Source organism: Cervus elaphus, chromosome 13 (genome assembly GCF_910594005.1).
Source record: "Cervus elaphus chromosome 13, mCerEla1.1, whole genome shotgun sequence".
NCBI lineage: Eukaryota > Metazoa > Chordata > Mammalia > Artiodactyla > Cervidae > Cervus > Cervus elaphus.
Genome location: NC_057827.1, coordinates 12,773,172 through 12,787,879, shown reverse-complemented (window position 1 = coordinate 12,787,879; position 14,708 = coordinate 12,773,172). Strand labels below are relative to the sequence as shown.

Sequence of the window (14,708 nt, the reverse complement as noted above, 5' to 3'; positions counted from 1 at the left end):
GGCATCACCGACTCGACGGACATGAGTTTGAGTAAACTCCAGGAGTGTGTGATGGACAGGGAGGCCTGGCATGTTGCGATTCATGGGGTCGCAAAGAGTCGGACGTGACTGAGCGACTGAACTGAACTGACTCTTCATAGAAGCTAAATAAGCAAAGTAACCAATAAGCTTTGACAGAACTCCTATTTACCAATTTTGAGCCAGTCCACTGTTCCATGTCCAGTTCTAACTGTTGCTTCTTGACCCACATACATGTTTCTCAGGAAATAGATAAGGTGTTCTGGTATTCCCATCTCTTTAAGAATTTTCCACAGTTTGTTGTGATCCACACAGTCAAAGGCTTTAGTGTAGTCAACAAAGCATAAGTAGATGGTTTTCTGGAATTCCCTTGTTTTCCCTATGATCCAATGATCGTTGGCAATTTTATCTCTGGTTCTTCTGCCTTTTCTAAACCCAGCTTGTACATACAGAAATTATTGGTTCATGTGCTATTGAAGCCTACCTTGAGATTTTGAGTATTACCTTGCTAACATGTGAAATTTCTGCAATTATACTATAGTTTGAATATTCTTTGGCATTACCCTTCTTTGGGATTGGAATAAAAAGTGACCTTCTCCAGTCCTGTGGCCACAACTGAGTTTTCCAAAGTTGCTGGCATATTGAATGCAATACTTCAACAGCATTATCTTTTCGGATTTGAAAGAGCTCAGCTGGAATTCTGTCACCTCCAGTAGCTTTGTTCATAGTGATGCTTCCTAAGGCCCACTTGACTTCACACTCCAGAATGCCCGGCTCTAGATGAGTGATCACACCATCATGGTTATCTGGGTCATTAAGACCTTTTTTGTACAGTTCTTCTGTGTATTCTTGCCACCTCTACTTAATATCTTCTGCTTTTGTTAGATCCTTACCATTTCTGTCCTTCATCATTCCCATCCTTGTGTGAAATGTTCCCTTGATATTTCCAATTTTCCTGAAGAGATCTCTAGTCTTTCCCATTCTATTATTTTCCTGTATTTCTTTGCATTATTCACATAAGAAGATCTTCTTATTAACTTTATCAGCATTTTAATTTGGGGATTCTTATTTTTGAGGCATTCTCAAAAAGGTCTTCCATACCTCAAGGTGACATTTAAAATTTCTTCTGCAGTTTCTTACAATGCTTTTATAATTTCACTCTTTGGCTTTTAACATTTTAACATATCTGGGATTTGCTTTAAGGTAAAGTACAAAGTGCGAATCCAATGTTTTATTCATCTTCAGGGGAACACCTAGTCTTCCCAATACATTTATTTTACAGTGTAAGACATTCTCTAGCCAGCTCCTTCCTCATTCTGTCCATCTGATAGTTCTTAGGCAACCTCACCTCCTCTTTTCAATGAATGTAGTACTTGCTAGTTAGCTTTATGTATGCAGGATCCAGGGTGTCACTCCTTCAGTATGAATTTGTCTTTTTCTCCAGTCTGTGCTGGGGCTTCCCTGGTGGCTTGATGGTAAAGAGCCCACCTGCCAATGTAGGAGATGTGGGTTGGATCCCTGGGTTGGGAAGATCCCCTGGAGGAAATGGCAACCCACTTCAGTATACTTGCCTGAGAAGTCACGTGGACAGAGGAGCCTGGTAGGCCACAGTTCATAGCGTCACAGAGTCAGACATGACTGAAACAACTTGGCACACATCAGTATCTCTGTTATGAGAACATGAAAACGACGCTTCAGACACCTCTTCCTTTTTTCTAGGACCTTTGTGTTAGAATTGTCTCACTCCTGCAGACTGCTCAGATAGCTTCTTAGTGTTCTCACAGCCTCCACTCTTGCTTCTTTCCAATTGGTTCTTTATCCTGCAGGGCAAGTATGTTCAAGTCCCCTCCTTGATTAGAAGCCACTGAATCATCTCCTTGTCTCCAGGTCAAGACCACCCCACTCCCTGATTTGCCCATAGCTTCCATTCTGCTCATGTCCTGCCCCCAGTAACTTATGTTCCTCAAAACCCAAGATGCAATTCTATGCCTCAGAACGTTTGCATGCACCATTTCCTCTTCCTAAAGCAGCCCTGCTCTCTTACACCTCTCCCCAGGGCTCTGCTCTGCTCTCCCACAGCTCCTGTATTTCTCTCAGGACATTTTCTCTGCTGTAACGTGGGCTTAGGTGTCTGCCTCCCTGAAATCTACTCTGAGCTTTCTGTGGGAGAAAAAAGAAAATGGCTTTTTCTGCTCCAAAGCCCATAACCGACAACCGTGGGCATGTGACGTAAAATGGGCCAAGGGCGATGTAGAAGCACCTTGAAATGTTTACAGAACTCCAAGTGGGTATCGTTAAGGATTATTAATGCAGTATGGGAAACTGCCCGGAGGAAACACCTGGAGAAGTTTGGGACCTGTGACTTTACTGCCATGCATTGCCTTGCGTGCTTCCAGCCAACGTTACATTACATGTGAAGACTAATCTCCTTGTTCATTTTATGACTGCCGCTTCACCAAATTATCCCCAGGATGCTGTCTGAACACCAGAAAAGTGGTTCTTCAGCTTATTTGGGGAAGCCAAATAGAGACCCATTTTCATTTCGCAGTAGGAATAAATACCCTACCTACCGCGCTTTGCTTCCAGCTGGAAATGGACCAGGTGGCTGTGTATCTCTCATGTTTGAAAGAGAGGAAGTTGCTGGCTTTGTTGCTTATGCCTTTGGGTCAGCTGGGCCAGGAAGTCAAAGTGCCAGGGCAAATGTATATGACACACGGAGTCCGTATCTAGAAAGAGGGAGCAGCAAGAGACAGATGCTGACACCATATGAGCAATCCACAGCACAGAGCTCTGAATAGTACCTCGCAATTTGGTTTTCTTCCAACAGAGCAGCACATTAAGTTAGGCTATTAACCCAGATGAAAGGTTTCAGATTTATCTCATTGGCAGATGGAAATTAAGTTGCAGAAACTCAATCAGCACAGACTAGAGAATAGTTAATTTCATTTATTTTTAATTACCCGAGTAATCCATGAATATATTGTCACTATAAAAATGGAAACAATACAGATAAAGTTGAAGTCCCTCTTGACCACTCACCACTCTCCTCAATTGCCCTCTCCGGGATTACTACTGCTATCAATTTAAGTGTCATCAGACATATACCTGTGTGTTCACACGAGCTCACACACATACACACACAGGAGCACACTCATGCACACACAGAAATGTTTTTAAAAAGTTATTTCATCTTAGCTTTGCCTGAGGCCCCAAGATGCTCTAATCCAATGTGAGATATAAGATCTATGTGGAGGACATCAGTGGTTATCATCCATAGACCATGTCTAGGGCACAGAAGGATTTTGATAAGAATATTAGGTGGTAAGTGATGGTTTTTGGCAAAAGTTGTTGGACCTCACATCCATGGAGAGAGAGAGAATTGACCAGTCTTTGTTCACTCAAACCAAGGAAAGGGTTTCAGTGGGACCGGGAGTTTATGTGTCCCTGATATGATTGTATCATGGAGCCATTTGCTTTTGCAGTTACGTTCTTATAAAATTCTTCTCACACTCTCAAGGTTAGAAATATATTCTACTGTTCTCCTAATGCTTTCGTGAAGTTTTAGTTGTTTAGGAATTTGATTTGTCTAGAATTTTGTTCTCAGGGCATGAGAGAGTGAACTAACTTTACTTTTTCTCTCTTTTGATTACTTTGATTTGGATCCCAAATTATTTCAACACCATTCATTACACACTGGCTGGAAGTTCACTTTCAGCATAGATTGAAGTTGCAGTTATTCACCAATTGCTTTCTGAATTGTATTCTGTGGCACTGGTCTACTTGTCTACTCTTTCTGAGCGTATTTCTTAGAATCCAATAGTGCTTCCCTTCCGTGAAGCTGAGAGCCTGACCCAAAGAAGGGTACCCACAGGTCACTGTAGTGAGGCCCTGTAGTGAGGCAGGGGTGAGCTCAGAGTCTGGACGGGGAGCAGCAGGTGTCTGACTCAGCCCCCATCACTAGGGCAGGCCCTTTTGAGTCCGCTTTTCCTGACCCCTCTGCTCAGAATTCTCAGCATCTCTGGAAAGCTTTTCGCCTCTGCTCCAGAGACACTTTGTCTAACCATTGACACTTCCTACTTCTGCTTCGGCATCCCAAGGGAATGCCTGATGGAGCTTCTGTGAAGTGACGCACTGCACACACACTCAATCCCCTGGCTTCAACCCTGGGTGCCACCTGGTCGCCCCTTCCGAGAACGCTTCCTTACTCACGGGATACCTTCTGGAGGGCTCAGTGACTTTCTGTCTTCTCTCACATCTTTTTCCAGCCCTGTCTTCCTTGAATCAGGCATGAGGTGATGAGATGCCAGTGCAAGACTCTTGGAGGAATGGACACAGAGAGACACTTGCTTCTGTGATCCTTGCCCACTGTCCGGCAGACACCAGCTGGTGGTTCTGCACCCCTCACCATCCGGACATGCCTGGAACTCTCAGATGTACATGGCTTCAGCTCTCATGGCTGAGCCATCTGCTTTCTGCCCCAGAGTTTACAGGATGAAACCATGGCTTTACTCATCTCTGGGGTGATGTTGTGTTCTTTACAAGGCTTTCATGAGAATTAATGAGAGCTTATTGTAAGGAGTCAATAGATGCCTCTTATCTCTCCTTCCCCACTTCCCCACCCCAGCACCAGCTATTCTCTGAAACTTTGTCCACTATGTCAATGTGCTAATCCGCAGTGATCTCTCCATGTGGACTTCTATCAGCGTCTGGCCTTTTATTATTTTCCTTAGGGAAAGACTTCTTTTTTCAGACAATAATTTAAGTCATAGTATCACAGACTCTGACTTAGCTATACTGATCATCTCAGAAATGTCTATGGAAACTGAATTAGGCACACTCCAGAGGGCTGGCCCTACATGTATTTCACAGCTTCGATTAATTATAACCAGCAAAGTGAATGGGATTTATAAACTGTCTCATAACATACCAATGGCAATGTGATTGGAGGGGAACCTGGACATGCCATTATAAAACTAACATGTCAGAAAATGCACAATTAAACAGTGCCTTTGCTCTTATAAAGAAACACACAGAAGCATGACTTGGTGACATTTTCACACTTGGTAAAATTAACTTTCAGTCAAAAGAACAGTAGCATTGGTAGCTTTATTTTCTTAAAAAATTGTAATTTCAAGTTGGATATGCAATGTTGGCGATTAAGTGGGAGGCTACTTAAGTAAAGTCATGCAGACAATAGGACATTATGTAGGAAAGAAAATGAAAAGAGGAATAATTGTGTCAGAAACCAGGTAAACTGGTGTGTTAGGGTTCTCCGCATTGATTCCAGAGAACTCATAGGAGAGATAGATAGGAAAATAGATGATAGACAGAGATACAAATGTAAAGAGAGTTATCACATAGAAACAGCTCATGCACTTATGGAGACTGACAAGTCCCAAGACCTACGGAATGATTCAACAGGATGGAGACTCACGAGAGTAGATGGAGCATTTCTGATGGCAAGCAAAGGTCAAGGTCCCAGCTTGAATGCAGTCAGGCAGAAGAGTCTCCTACTCAGAACAGTCGGCCCTTTTGTTCTATTCAGACCTTCAACTGATTGATCAAGGCCTACCCCCATCAGGGAGGGAAGGGTGCTCTATATAATGTACTGATTTTAAATATTCATTTCATGAAAAACACTCTCACAGAAATACCTGTTTAATGTTTAACCAAATATCTGAGCACCCCTGGCTCAGTCAAGTTGACACAAAATTAACCATCATACCTGTCCAATATATGTTAACAGTTTCTGCACTGGGACTTCTGTATCCACACCAGTGTGTGTGTCTATATATGTGTGTATAGTGTTTAAGAAATGTATTCTTCTGACTTGTTTTTAAAGCTCCCCTCTTGAATTCTTGAAATTGCACCATAGATTATTTTTGCAGTTGAGGTCAAATTCAGATAACATAAAATTAACTATTTTAAAGTATACAATTCAGTGGCATTTAGGACACTCCCAATGTCCTACAACAATGACCTCTATCTAGTTTCAAAACATATTTGTGACTCCAAAGGGAAACCCTATGTGCATTAAGTAGTCATACCCATGTTCACTTTGGCAGCACATATACTAAAATTGGAATGATACAGAGAAGATTGTGCCCCTGCACATAGATGACGTGCAAACTCCTGAAACATTCCATATTTTTATTGCCATACTAAGTGAAGTAAGTCAGAAAGAGAAAGACAAATACCATATGATACCACTTATATGTGGAATCTATTAGTAAAATGTGACACAGAGGAGCCTATCTATGAAACAGATACAGACTCACAGACACAGAGATCGGACTTGTAGCTGCCAAGGGGGTGGGGGTTGGCTGAGGGATGAAGTGAGAGGTTGGGGTTAGCAGATGTAAACTATTACATACAGACTGTATAAGCAACAAGGCCTACTGTATAGCAGAGGGAACTCTGTTCAATATCCCAAGATAAACCATAATGGAAAAGAATATAAAAATTTATGTATGTGTAAAGCACAGTAAATCTCTGACATTCATAGACTTTAAAAAAGTAGGCATTCCCCATCCTCCGTTTACCTAGCTCCTGGTGGTCATTAATACACTTTCTGTGGCTGTAGATTTGTCTGTTCTGGATACTTCATATAAATGGAATCATATAATATGTGGCCCTTTATGTCTAACATCTTTCTCTTATCGTAATGTTTCCAGGCTCATTCTTTGTAGCATGCGTGTATCAGTACATCATTCCATTTTATGACTCAATATCCCATTCTATGTATACACCACATTTTATTTATCTGTTCATCCTCTGATGGGCATTTGGCTGATGGGCCTTCTGACTATTGTGAATAATGCTTCTATAAGTAACAGTAGCGTTACTGTGCACAATATCTTTTCAAGGGTGTACAAATAACAGTTTAGAAATCCTACTTTCAGTTCTTCTTGGAATTTCCAAAGACTGAATTGCTGGGTCATATGGTAATTCTACATTTAACTTTGAAAAATTGTTTTCCCCATCATAAGAAATCAGGATGATATTTAACACACACACACACACACACACACACACAGAGGTTGCAATCTGCCATTCTAAATGCTTGTGATGATGGCAAGTCCATCTGATATTGTAAGTATGGCAGAGGCCTCATTTAAAGGTAAAATGTGATAAAGCTACTCTATTCCACTGATCCTTTTCTTTTTTCTCCCCATCATTTGTGATACCAAACTCAAACTTTCAGTGGTAGAGGCCATGTAATGACTTTTCCTGTTGCCTCAAGTTCAGCCAACAATGGACTCTAATGCCCTTTATTGCTTCATAACATTCTGGGATAGGAGACTTATATAGGCCTCAGGATCATTATGAATGGTCACCTTCCAGTTCTGCAGAAACTCAGCAACTCGCCCAGAGAAAGAAATAACTGAGGTTTCTGGGGTCAATCTTGTATAGGAGACTTACATAGCCCTCAGGGCCATTATGAATGGTCACCTTCTAGCTCTGCAGAATCTCAGCAGCTCACCCAGAGAAAGAAATGACAGAGGTTTCTGGGGTTAAGGGTTCTAGCTTGACGTGTTCTCAGCTGCAGAGCTGAGTTCCCATCCTGGGTACCCTCCAGGGCTGGGGTCAGGCAGAGGCAGCCATGAAGGAAGCAGAGAGGAATGGACTGGGGAGTCCCTGAGAACACTTAAAGCCTTCACAATCAGGACTCTAACTTTGCTAAACCAGAAAAGATTCCCTTTCCAATAAACATTGTTTCAGTTAAGATATTTAAGGGATTTTTCTTTCAACAAAACTATTAGAGACGAAATAGAAATCACACAGTCTTGAGAGAAGAGAATTGGTCACATATAAAATTTTGGTCTTCATTCTTAAGAAGCTGGACCACAGATGAAGGCTTAAAATTTTGGCTTCAGACTGATTCATAAGCCAGCATAGTAGAGCAACTGGATCTGTCCAGTAGCTGGACAACATTAATACATACCTAATCTCCTGATTTTCTCCAGTATGGCTATCTCTCTCTGGTCAATAGATATCTTTAAAAAAAAATAGACCCTTCCTTGAAAAAGATTGATGACCCCTCATTGTGCTGTGCTGTGTTCAGTTGCTCAGTCATGTCTAACTGTGACCCCATGGACTCCATTGAGCCCGCCAAGCTCCTCTGTCCATGGGATTCTCCAAGCAAGAATACTGGAGTGGGTTGCCATGCCCTCCTCCAGGGGATCTTCCCAATCCAGGGATCAAACCCAGGTCTCCCACACTGCACGTAGATTCTTTATTGCAGGTGGATTCTTTACCATCTTAGCCACCAGGGGAACCCAAGAATACTGGAGTGTGTAGCCTATTCCTTCTCCAGGGAATCTTCCCAACCCCAGAATCAAACCAGGGTCTCCTGCATTGCAGGCAGATTCTTTATCAGCTGTCTACTAGGGAATACACCTCTTTAAGAAGGACTGAAGAAAGTTCAGTCATCTTAGAAGTCTTCCTACTATATAATATAGAATCTTGACCTCACTACCCAAAGATATTGTTGTATGTGTGTGCTCAGTCACTTCACTCTTGTCCGACTCTTTGCGACCCTAAGGACTATAGCCCACCAGGCTCCTCTGTCCCTAGTATTCTCCAGGCAAGAATACTGAAGGGGGTTGCCATGCCCTCCTCCAAGGGATCTTCCCAACCCGGGGGTCAAATCTGTGTCTCCTGCATTGCAGGCAGATTCTTTACCGACTGAGCCACCGAGGTAGCTCATATTCTTGAATATCAGAATATAAATTTTGAAATATAAATATAAAAAAAGGGGAGATACAATCCACTGTTTTTTACATAAATACAAGCTCTCACTTTTGTCAGAAAAGATAATACATACACACTGGGATTCTGGATTTCAAGATTTGCCTCCAGGGAAAAAGAATTAAAGCTCATTGGACGAGTTATTTAAATCAAGTTCCCTTCCTCTGACTAGCAGGCACTGTGCAGACTCCTAGTGAGAAGCTGGTCCTATAGCTGTTACAACACCCACCCATCCATTTCACAGGACCCAGCCTTGTATTAGAGGAGACGATGCAGGTGAATGGCAGAGCCTAGAAGCCAGGACTGCATTGTTCCCTTCTGTGGGGGAAAGCCCGAAGCATGATCTAACGATGTGCAAAGTGAAGCTTCTTTCTGAGTCATCCCCTGCTGGATACAGGGTATAGTGATTACATGATGATTATGTCATGAATCAGAAGGCTGTGAACCTGTTGATGATGTGAAGGCAACTGACAACCATGCTAACATGATACAGTACAAGAAAAGATGATGCAGGGGGTGAGGCTCTTGGGACATATAGGTAAGCTCTGAGGACACAGCAGTGGACCTTAGAGACCTCACAGATCCCTCTAGGAGATCCAAGGACAGGAATCACACCAGCTTGCCTGAGCCACTGCGCAGGAAGTCCGTCTCCACCGTGGGTCTCCCATTGCGCAATCCAGGCTTCATTACTTTACCACATACACTATTTCATGAGAAGGTGATTGGTCTTATTTTTCTCAACTCTTGGAAAATTCGTGGGGAAAAGTGATGGACTGAGTGCCTCATTGCCTGCAGTCTGCCCCCACCCCCACGCGACCCAAGAGTGTGGATGCCACAGAACTCTAGCGTTTTGATGTGACACTGTTCCCACGAGGAGCAATGCTGGTTAGAGAAAAGGGCATTAATAACAGTACCCCCACCCACTGAGGACCTACTGTGTGCCAGGCTGAACGCTTCACATCCATTCTCCACCAGGATGCAACTATAAAGATGTCTCCAAGGAAAACCAAACAATGTCATTAATTTCAGCATATAAAACCACACCATTGAAAACCTTCTCATGAAGCACATGCGTACCACACTTACAGAGTGCTGTAATTTGAAGTCTCTCATTCATAGACTGTTTTGTTGTTGTTGTTCCAGAGATGTTTAAGCAAACCTACAGGTTCATTTATACTAATGCCTTAAGTAAGGACTGGATTTAAAAGGATCATTTTCGCATGGTCAGAGGAGAGTCAGAAAGTGTTTCGGGGGGCCTGGAAGAGTCTTCACTAGGCTAGTGATCTCAGTGAACATCTTTCACGTGGGCTAGATTTAACGTTAAAAACATATTGTTTTTCAGATGAAGAATCAGAGGCTCAAGGAGGTTAATTGACTCAGCCCAGGTCTCAAAAATGGCACAGGGCAGAGCTGGACTGTAAGCCCATGGTCTGGGGGCTGTCTTCCCCAAGTCTGACTGAGCAGTCTTTCTCAGGAAGAAAGAACTGGTCTAGCTCTTACTGACCACAACCTGACCCAAAGCCATCCCTTCACAGCCAGCTACAAGCAGCATCAAGTGGTTGAGAAAACTGCACTGGGGCATCTGACCTCTCAAAGGCAGTCCTTGGTTCTCCCTGGTAAAAAGTTTCTCGTTTCCCAAGTCCACTAATGTGAGCTGGATTGCAGAACCAGGTGAGGTTGAAACAAGAAACTCATGCTCCACCATCACCTATGATCAGATGATCCGGAAGACTTGAGAAATCAAGGGAGGAGCCACACGTACCGGGTAACAATTGACAAAGGCATTTGAGTTGGCCTTTGGCCTGCATTCCCTAATATTTCCAGGCAGAACTGAGTGGACTCACAATGTAGGGAGAGAATCATACTCCTTGGAAAGCATTTTAGATTTTTATACAAGCATTTAACTAACTTGCAATTTTTAAAATGCGCTCCAAAGCACACTGTTCGCATGAACACTTCTTCTGTGGGAGATGCTCCATGTAGCGCAGGATGTTAGAGCGGCACCTTCTTCCCAGGTCGTGGGAAGACGTTTCCTGTGCGCTTCAGTGATACGCATGAAAGAAAGGGTGTTCATCAGCTCGCCAGTGTTCCTTTATGGCTACTGGAGAGCTGCCTCTTTCTTTCGATCCCCTGGAGAAGGAAATGGCAGGCCACTCCAGTGTTCTTGCCTGGAAAATGCCATGGACGGAGGAGCCTGGTAGGCGACAATCCATGAAGTCTCAAAGAGTCGGACACAGCTGAGCGACTTCACTTTCACTTTTCGATCCTTGAGAAAAATATTGTGAAATATCTGTGGCATACAAAACTATGGAGAAAACAATATAATAAATGCAAGGGTATCTGTCTTTCAGCTTAAGAAATAGAACTGCACTAACATATCTTGAGTCAGTCTGTGTTCCCTGTCCGATTCCTCCTGGGGATGCTCATCATACCTGGGCATCCACAATCCTGCACTGCTAAGCAATACTGAGTATTTTTTTGCACAACTGCACGCTATGTAACACACTGGTTGTATACATCTTCTGTACGTGCAAAGTATGACTTCCTCTTTCTCCACATTCTCATCAACACTTAGTATTTTCAGTTTTCAGTCTCTGTCAGTCTGATGCCAATCTGATTGTCTTTTAACTTTGTGAAAGTCACTCAGCCATGTCCGACTTTGCAACCCCATGGACCATACAGTCCATGGAATTCTCCAGACCAGAATACTGGAGTGGGCGGCCACTCCCTTCTCCAGGGGATCTTAACAACCCAGGGAACAAACCCAGGTCTCCCACATTGCAGGCGGATTCTTTACCAGCTGAGCCACCAGGAAAGCCCAACTTTGTATTTCTTTAACTGCATTTCCTGGTTATGATGAGGTTAAGTATTTTTTTCATTATGGCTCATTTGGGTATTTTCTTTTACAAATTATCTGTTTATATCATTTGCTCATTTCCCTAATAGGATTATCTGTTTTCTTATCATCCAATTTTAAATGTTCTTTATATGTCGTGGGCTTCCCCGGTGGTTCAGACGGTAAAGCGTCTGCCTGCAATGCAGGAGACCCGGGTTCGATCCCTGGGTTGGGAAGATCCCCTGGAGAAGGAAATGGCAACCCTCTCCAGTACTCGTGCCTGGAAAATTCCATGGACCGAGGAGTCTGGAAGGCTACAGTCCATGGGGCCGCAAAGAGTCCAACACAACTTCACTTTCACTTATATGTTGTATGTATACATTGCAAACATCTTTACACCTTATCCTTGTCTATGGTTTTCTCCCCCCACCCTTTGTTCCCTTCTGCCTTGAAGCACAGACTTTCCATAATTTTAATCGAGTTGAATTTATCAGTCATCTTTATGTTTATCCTCTTTGTATCTTTAAAAAAATTCCTGCCCTACCACAAGATCACAAAGATGTTTTATTAAATGTTTTTATAAAAAACCAATATTCTCATATTTCATGTCTTTATTGTTCTTAAGGTTGATTTTTACATATGGTGTGACGTAAGGATAAATTTCATTTCTTTCCTTAGTAGATAACCAGTTGCTCCAAAAGATTTGTTAAATGGACTGTTTTTTTTTTTTTTTTTGACACTGATTTACAATACAACGCTCTCATATAATAAGTTTCTGTTTAAGCATTAGATACTGGGGTCATTTATTTCTTCCACTGGTCTGTATATCTGGGCTTTTGCTGATTGCACACTGGTCAAATTACCATAGTTTCAGAATAAGTCTCAATTTCTGGTCAAACATCACCTCTCTGCCCTAGCTAGTTCTCTTCAAAATTGTTTTGAAAAATAGCAATTATTTGTTGGCCTTGTCAATTTTCATAAAATTTTCTGGTATGTTGTTTGGAGTTATACTGGATTTTTAAATTATTTGGGGGAGAGTAAAATTTTTCTGTGATTTTTGGGTTTCTCTATGCACAAATATAATCTATCTCCCTCATTGATTTGACTCTGTTAAAATATATTTTAATAATAATTTTTATATTCTCCATAAATATCATTCTTGCTGCTGCTGCTAAGTCACTTCAGTCGTGTCCGACTCTGTGCAACCCCACAGACGGCAGCCCACCAGGATCCTCCATCCCTGGGATTCTCCAGGCAAGAACACTGGAGTGGGTTGCCATTTCCTTCTCCAATGCATGCATGCTAAGTCACTTCAGTCGTGTCTGACTCTGTGTTACCCCACAGACGGCAGCCCACCAGGCTCCTCTGTCCATGGAATTCTCTAGGCAAGAGTACTGGAGTGGGTTGCCAGTTCCTTCTCCAAAACATCATTCTTAGCTCTCATTAAATTTATTCCTAAGAAACTTATATATTTTGTTACTGTAAATACTTCTTTTTGGAGAGTGTTTTTTTTCACTGTTGCTGATCTGTACCTTTGTGACTGATTTTATAAAACTTAATCTCTTTTCCAGTGATATTTCAAACTTTCATTAATACTAATAATTTGTCTGAAGAGTCTAAGACTTTCTGAAGATAATCATGTCCTCTGTAAATAATAATAGCTTTTTTCTTCTTTCAAACTCATGAAGTTTACTTCTTTTTCTTGTACTCGACTATGCTCTATAGAAGAGTCTTGCATAAAACAGTAGTTCTGAGCATATTTTTCTGATATCTGTAAGTTTAATCACTAAACATATTTGCTTTGTTTTATGTGTTTCTTTCAATGCTTACTAAATCTTATTAAAAATCATGAATAGGTATTGAATTTTATCCCAAGCTTCTTCTGAATCTTTTAAAAATGAACATTTTTTTCTCTTACAATTGGTGTCATAAATTCCATCAGATTTTCTAATGTTCAGCCATCATTGCACATGTGGAATGCATGCAGCTTGATCATATGAATCACAATTCAATACTTTACTTCAGTTGACTGTACGTGTGGCAACTGGTGGTTGTCTACCAGATAGTCACCCACATTCCACCTCCAGAGCTCTGGCTGGCCATGGACTTTAAGAGAACTTTTTTCTTAGTTCAAATCAATCATTGCAGTTCCCTTACCACACAAGAGGAAATCTGCTTATGGGGAAAAGAGAAAAAGAATTTCTGGGAAATTTTCTTTGAGACACAAGAAAGAGTCTTTCTTCTAAAGTTTGGACATTGTTTTATGTATGGATGTGATGCCTGGAGCCTCTGCAACCTTCTTGCTGCCATATACAATTCTCTTGCTACCTTTTCACAAAAATCAATATGTCAAGACTGGCAGAGGAGGACAGCGGACCCCTTGAAGACATTCCTGAGACCCTGACTGGTCCCAGCACTGGAACTGCTCCACCTTTGAACTTTTTTGTCAATAATTGTTACCCTTAATTATTTAAACCATTTGGAAATATATATTCAGGAAACTATGACCAAAAGTGTTTTTACAGGCATCCTGTTTTCAGATGACTCTAGACTTTGGTTCAGTATTGATTCATGTATGACTTTGACAAATATGTTTGGAGGGCTGCTCACATACCAGACACTGTACTGAAGGCTGAAGACAGAGAAGATTGGGCTCTGTGTTCTAGGAGCGCCTAGCCTGAGAATGGAAACAGAGTAATAAGCAAATAATTGAAACCCCATTCTACACATTCAAAAGATGAGGTAGCTCCACAATTATATGGGAGATGGGGGAGGCTTTAATTCTATCCTGGGACAGACAGAGGAGATATCCAAAAGACAGCTGGCTCTTGGAGAATAATCAGTTTTATAATTAATCATGGAGACAAAATAAAGGAATTTAAAGGGAAGGGGCTATAAGTGCATGATCTTGAAATAACTTGGGAAGCAGTTGGGCTCAGTTGGCCTTGCAGAAATGAGATGCAAGGGTTCTTTTTTCCTCTTTTTAAAAATTTTACTTATTCATCTTTTCATTGGAGGATATGCATATAATTATGACTGATTTACGCTGATGTATTGCCATACACACATGACCACCACAACATGAGAAAGCAATTATCCCCCA

The 14,708-nt window shown here is 41.8% G+C and overlaps 1 non-coding gene across 1 annotated transcript; it reads left to right on the top strand.

Moving 5' to 3' along the window:
• Positions 1–6,069: 6,069 nt before the first annotated feature.
• LOC122707081 lies at positions 6,070–6,170 on the top strand. Its single transcript, XR_006344611.1, has one exon. It is a non-coding gene; the product is annotated as a U6 spliceosomal RNA (small nuclear RNA).
• The last annotated feature ends 8,538 nt before the right edge of the window (positions 6,171–14,708 follow it).